The sequence below is a fragment of the Taudactylus pleione genome, unplaced genomic scaffold (genome assembly GCF_031769625.1).
Source record: "Taudactylus pleione unplaced genomic scaffold, aTauple2 ptg000550l, whole genome shotgun sequence".
Lineage (NCBI taxonomy): Eukaryota > Metazoa > Chordata > Amphibia > Anura > Myobatrachidae > Taudactylus > Taudactylus pleione.
This window is the reverse complement of record NW_028284952.1, coordinates 2,067,501-2,072,500: the sequence shown is the minus strand read 5'-3', so window position 1 is coordinate 2,072,500 and position 5,000 is coordinate 2,067,501. Positions and strand designations below refer to the sequence as shown.

The following is a 5,000-nucleotide window of genomic DNA, read 5'->3' as shown; positions in this document are numbered from 1 at the left end:
CTTTTGACCTCTATTACTTCTTAACTCAAGTAAATTCATTGATAAGTTGAAAAAATTAAATGTAAAATGTAATAGAAAAGAATGTTATGGCAGTATAAAATTACCTACTGCACCTGGTATTCCCAGGTGGTATCCCATCCAAGTACTTACCAGGCCCAACACTGTATAGCTTCCAAGATCAGACGAGATTGGGCATGTCCAGTGAGGATTGGCTGTAGGTGCACAAAAACATTAACTTTAGACCTCTATTACTTTTTAACTCAAGAAAATTCAATGATTAGTTGAAAAATGAAATGTAAAATGTAATAGAAAAGAATGTTATGGCAGTATAAAATTACCTACAGCACCTGGGATTCCTAGGTGGTCTCCCATCCAAGTACTAACCAGGCCCACCACTGCATAGCTTCCAAGATCAGACGAGATTGGGCATGTCCAGTGTGGTTTGGCTGTAGGTGCTCAAAAACATTAACTTTAGACCTCTTTTACTTCTTAACTCAAGTAAATTCATTGATAAGTTGAAAAAATTAAATGTAAAATGTAATAGAAAAGAATGTTATGGCAGTATAAAATTACCTACAGCACCTGGTATTCCCAGGTGGTCTCCCATCCAAGTACTAACCAGGCCCAACACTGCATAGCTTCCAAGTTCAGACGAGATTGGGCATGTCCTGTGTGGTTTGGCTGTAGGTGCTCAAAAACATTAACTTTAGACCTCTATTACTTCTTAACTCAAGTAAATTCATTGATAAGTTGAAAAAATTAAATGTAAAATGTAATAGAAAAGAATGTTATGGCAGTATAAAATTACCTACAGCACCTGGTATTCCCAGGTGGTCTCCCATCCAAGTACTAACCAGGCCCAACACTGCATAGCTTCCAAGTTCAGTTGAGATTGGGCATGTCCAGTGTGGTTTGGCTGTAGGCGCTCAAAAACATTAACTTTAGACCTCTTTTACTTCTTAACTCAAGTAAATTCAATGATTAGTTGAAAAATGAAATGTAAAATGTAATAGAAAAGAATGTTATTTCAGTATAAAATTACCTACAGCACCTGGCATTCCCAGGTGGTCTCTCATCCAAGTACTAACCAGGCCCAACACAGCATAGCTTTCAAGATCAGACGAGATTGGGCATGTCCAGTGTGGTTTGACTGTAGGTGCTCAAAAACATTAACTTTAGACCTCTTTTACTTCTTAACTCAAGTTAATTCATTGATAAGTTGAAAAAATGTAATGTAAAATGTAATAGAAAAGAATGTTATGACTATATAAAATTACCTACAGCACCTGGTATTCCCAGGTGGTCTCCCGTCCAAGTACTAACCAGGCCCAACACTGCATAGCGTCCAAGATCAAACGAGATTGGGCATGTCCAGTGTGGTTTGGCTGTAGGTGCTCAAAAGCATTAACTTTAGACCTCTATTACTTCTTAACTCAAGTAAATTCATTGATAAGTTGAAAAAATTAAATGTAAAATGTAATAGAAAAGACTGTTATGGCAGTATACAATTACCTACAGCACCTGGGATTCCAAGGTGGTCTCCCATCCAAGTACTAACCAGGCCCAACACTGCATAGCTTCCAAGATCAGACGATATTGGGCATGTCCAGTGTGCTTTGGCTGTAAGTGCCCAAAACCATTAATTTTAGACCTCTATTACTTCTTAACTCAAGTAAATTCATTGATAAGTTGAAAAAATTAAATGTAAAATGTAATAGAAAAGAAGGTTATGGCAGTATAAAATTACCTACAGCACCTGGTATTCCCAGGTGGTCTCCCATCCAAGTACTAACCAGGCCCAACACTGCATAGCTTCCAAGTTCAGACGAGATTGGGCATGTCCAGTGTGGTTTGGCTGTAGGTGCTCAAAAACATTAACTTTAGACCTCTTTTACTTCTTAACTCAAGTAAATTCAATGATTAGTTGAAAAATGAAATGTAAAATGTAATAGAAAAGAATGTTATGGCAGTATAAAATTACCTACAGCACCTGGCATTTCCAGGTGGTCTCCCATCCAAGTACTAACCAGGCCCAACACTGCATAGCTTCCAAGATCAGATGATATTGGGCATGTCCAGTGTGGTTTGGCTGGAGGTGCCAAAAACCTTTAACTTTAGACCTCAATTACTTCTTAACTCAAGTAAATTCATTGATAAGTTGAAAAAATTAAATGTAAAATGTAATAGAAAAGAATGTTATGGCAGTATAAAATTACCTATTACACCTGGTATTCCCAGGTGGTATCCCATCCAAGTACTAACCTGGCCCAACACTGTATAGCTTCGAAGATCAGACGAGATTGGGCATGTCCAGTGTGGTTTGGCTGTAGGTGCTCAAAAACATTAACTTTAGACCTCTTTTACTTCTTAACTCAAGTAAATTCAATGATTAGTTGAAAAATGAAATGTAAAATGTAATAGAAAAGAATGTTATGGCAGTATAAAATTATCTACAGCACCTGGGATTCCTAGGTGGTCTCCCATCCAAGTACTAACCAGGCCCAACACTGCATAGCTTCCAAGATCAGATGAGATTGGGCATGTCCAGTGTGGTTTGGCTGTAAGTTTTCAAAATTATTAACTTTAGACCTCTATTACTTCTTAACTCAAGTAAATTCATTGATAAGTTGAAAAAATTATATGTAAAAAGTAATAGAAAAGAATGTTATGGCAGTATAAAATTACCTACTGCACCTGGTATTCCCAGGTGGTATCCCATCCAAGTACTTACCAGGCCCAACACTGCATAGCTTCCAAGATCAGACGAGATTGGGCATGTCCAGTGAGGATTGGCTGTAGGTGCACAAAAACATTAACTTTAGACCTCTATTACTTTTTAACTCAAGTAAGTTCATTGATAAGTTGAAAAAATTAAATGTAAAATGTAATAGAAAATAATTTTATAGTATGATAAAATGAATTACAGCAGCTGGTATTCCCTGGTGGTCTCCCATCCAAGTACTAACCAGGCCCAACACTGCATAGCTTCCAAAATCAGACGATATTGGGCATGTCCAGTGTGGTTTGGCTGTAGGTGCCCAAAACCATTAATTTTAGACCTCTATTACTTCTTAACTCAAGTAAATTCATTGATAAGTTGAAAAAATTAAATGTAAAATGTAATAGAAAAGAATGTTACGGCAGTATAAAATTACCTACAGCTCCTGGTATTCCCAGGTGGTCTCCCATCCAAGTACTAACCAGGCCCAACACTGCATTGCTTCCAAGTCCAGATGAGATTGGGCATGTCCAGTGTGGTTTGGCTGTAGGTGCTCAAAAACATTAACTTTAGACCTCTATTACTTCTTAACTCAAGTAAATTCATTGATAAGTTGAAAAAATTAAATGTAAAATGTAATGGAAAAGAATGTTATGGCAGTATAAAATTACCTACTGCACCTGGTATTCCCAGGTGGTCTCCCATCCAAGTACTAACCAGGCCCAACACTGCATAGCTTCCAAGTTCAGACGAGATTGGGCATGTCCAGTGTGGTTTGGCTGTAGGTGCCCAAAAACATTAACTTTAGACCTCGTTTACTTCTTAACTCAAGTTAATTCATTGATAAGTTGAAAAAATGTAATGTAAAATGTAATAGAAAAGAATGTTATGACTATATAAAATTACCTACAGCACCTGGTATTCCCAGGTGGTCTCCCGTCCAAGTACTATCCAGGCCCAACACTGCATAGCTTCCAAGATCAAACGAGATTGGGCATGTCCAGTGTGGTTTGGCTGTAGGTGCTCAAAAACATTAACTTTAGACCTCTTTTACTTCTTAACTCAAGTAAATTCATTGATAAGTTGAAAAAATTAAATGTAAAATGTAATAGAAAAGAATGTTATGGCAGTATAAAATTACCTACAGCACCTGGTATTCCCAGGTGGTCTCCCACCCAAGTAGTAACCAGGCCCAACACCGCATAGCTTCCAAGATCAGACGAGATTGTGCATGTCCAGTGTGGTTTGGCTGTAAGTGCTCAAAAACATTAACTTTAGACCTCTATTACTTCTTAACTCAAGTAAATTCATTGTTAAGTTGAAAAAATTAAATGTAAAATGTAATAGAAAAGAATGTTATGGCTGCATAAAATTACCTACAGCACCTGGTATTTCCTGATGGTCTCCCATCCAAGTACAAACCAGGCTCAACACTGCATAGCTTCCAAGATCAGACAAGATTGGGCATGTCCAGTATGGTTTGGCTGTAGGTGCTCAAAAACATTAACTTTAGACCTCTTTTACTTCTTAACTCAAGTAAATTCAATGATAAGTTGAAAAATGAAATGTAAAATGTAATATAAAAGAATGTTATGGCAGTATAAAGTTACCTACAGCACCTGGTATTCCCAGGTGGTCTCCCATCCAAGTACTAACCAGGCCCAACACTGCATAGCTTCCAAGATCAGATGATATTGGGCATGTCCAGTGTGGTTTGGCTGTAGGTGCCCCAAACCATTAACTTTAGACCTCTATTACTTCTTAACTCTAGTAAATTCATTGATAAGTTGAAAAAATTAAATGTAAAATGTAATAGAAAAGAATGTTATGGCAGTATAAAATTACCTACAGCACCTGGTATTCCCAGGTGGTCTCCCGTCCAAGTACTAACCAGGCCCAACACTGCATAGCTTCCAAGATCAAACGAGATTGGGCATGTCCAGTGTGGTTTGGCTGTAGGTGCTCTAAAGCATTAACTTTTGACCTCTATTACTTCTTAACTCAAGTAAATTCATTGATAAGTTGAAAAAATTAAATGTAAAATGTAATAGAATAGACTGTTATGGCAGTATAAAATTACCTACAGCACCTGGGATTCCTAGGTGGTCTCCCATCCAAGTACTAACCAGGCCCAACACTGCATAGCTTCGAATATCAGAAGAGATTGGGCATGTCCAGTGTGGTTTGGCTGTAAGTTTTCAAAATTATTAACTTTAGACCTCTATTACTTCTTAACTCAAGTAAATTCATTGATAAGTTGAAAAAATTATATGTTAAAAGT

General features: G+C 37.3%; 1 non-coding gene and 20 pseudogenes across 1 annotated transcript; all 21 read right to left on the bottom strand.

The window, feature by feature from the left end:
* Window positions 1-101: 101 nt before the first annotated feature.
* LOC148490950 (5S ribosomal RNA) lies at window positions 102-220 on the bottom strand (annotated as a pseudogene).
* A 115-nt stretch (window positions 221-335) lies between these two features.
* LOC148490949 (5S ribosomal RNA) lies at window positions 336-454 on the bottom strand (annotated as a pseudogene).
* Window positions 455-570: 116 nt separating this feature from the next.
* LOC148490948 (5S ribosomal RNA) lies at window positions 571-689 on the bottom strand (annotated as a pseudogene).
* Window positions 690-805: 116 nt separating this feature from the next.
* LOC148490947 (5S ribosomal RNA) lies at window positions 806-924 on the bottom strand (annotated as a pseudogene).
* Window positions 925-1,039: 115 nt separating this feature from the next.
* Window positions 1,040-1,158, bottom strand: LOC148490946 (5S ribosomal RNA; annotated as a pseudogene).
* Window positions 1,159-1,274: 116 nt separating this feature from the next.
* On the bottom strand, window positions 1,275-1,393 carry LOC148490945 (5S ribosomal RNA; annotated as a pseudogene).
* A 116-nt stretch (window positions 1,394-1,509) lies between these two features.
* On the bottom strand, window positions 1,510-1,628 carry LOC148490944 (5S ribosomal RNA; annotated as a pseudogene).
* A 116-nt stretch (window positions 1,629-1,744) lies between these two features.
* LOC148490943 (5S ribosomal RNA) lies at window positions 1,745-1,863 on the bottom strand. The gene has a single exon (XR_015871483.1). It is a non-coding gene; the product is annotated as a 5S ribosomal RNA (ribosomal RNA).
* A 115-nt stretch (window positions 1,864-1,978) lies between these two features.
* Window positions 1,979-2,097, bottom strand: LOC148490942 (5S ribosomal RNA; annotated as a pseudogene).
* Window positions 2,098-2,213: 116 nt separating this feature from the next.
* LOC148490941 (5S ribosomal RNA) lies at window positions 2,214-2,332 on the bottom strand (annotated as a pseudogene).
* A 115-nt stretch (window positions 2,333-2,447) lies between these two features.
* Window positions 2,448-2,566, bottom strand: LOC148490940 (5S ribosomal RNA; annotated as a pseudogene).
* Window positions 2,567-2,682: 116 nt separating this feature from the next.
* On the bottom strand, window positions 2,683-2,801 carry LOC148490939 (5S ribosomal RNA; annotated as a pseudogene).
* Window positions 2,802-2,917: 116 nt separating this feature from the next.
* LOC148490938 (5S ribosomal RNA) lies at window positions 2,918-3,036 on the bottom strand (annotated as a pseudogene).
* Window positions 3,037-3,152: 116 nt separating this feature from the next.
* LOC148490937 (5S ribosomal RNA) lies at window positions 3,153-3,271 on the bottom strand (annotated as a pseudogene).
* A 116-nt stretch (window positions 3,272-3,387) lies between these two features.
* Window positions 3,388-3,506, bottom strand: LOC148490936 (5S ribosomal RNA; annotated as a pseudogene).
* Window positions 3,507-3,622: 116 nt separating this feature from the next.
* Window positions 3,623-3,741, bottom strand: LOC148490935 (5S ribosomal RNA; annotated as a pseudogene).
* A 116-nt stretch (window positions 3,742-3,857) lies between these two features.
* Window positions 3,858-3,976, bottom strand: LOC148490934 (5S ribosomal RNA; annotated as a pseudogene).
* A 116-nt stretch (window positions 3,977-4,092) lies between these two features.
* On the bottom strand, window positions 4,093-4,211 carry LOC148490933 (5S ribosomal RNA; annotated as a pseudogene).
* A 115-nt stretch (window positions 4,212-4,326) lies between these two features.
* LOC148490932 (5S ribosomal RNA) lies at window positions 4,327-4,445 on the bottom strand (annotated as a pseudogene).
* A 116-nt stretch (window positions 4,446-4,561) lies between these two features.
* LOC148490931 (5S ribosomal RNA) lies at window positions 4,562-4,680 on the bottom strand (annotated as a pseudogene).
* Window positions 4,681-4,796: 116 nt separating this feature from the next.
* Window positions 4,797-4,915, bottom strand: LOC148490930 (5S ribosomal RNA; annotated as a pseudogene).
* Window positions 4,916-5,000: the final 85 nt, after the last annotated feature.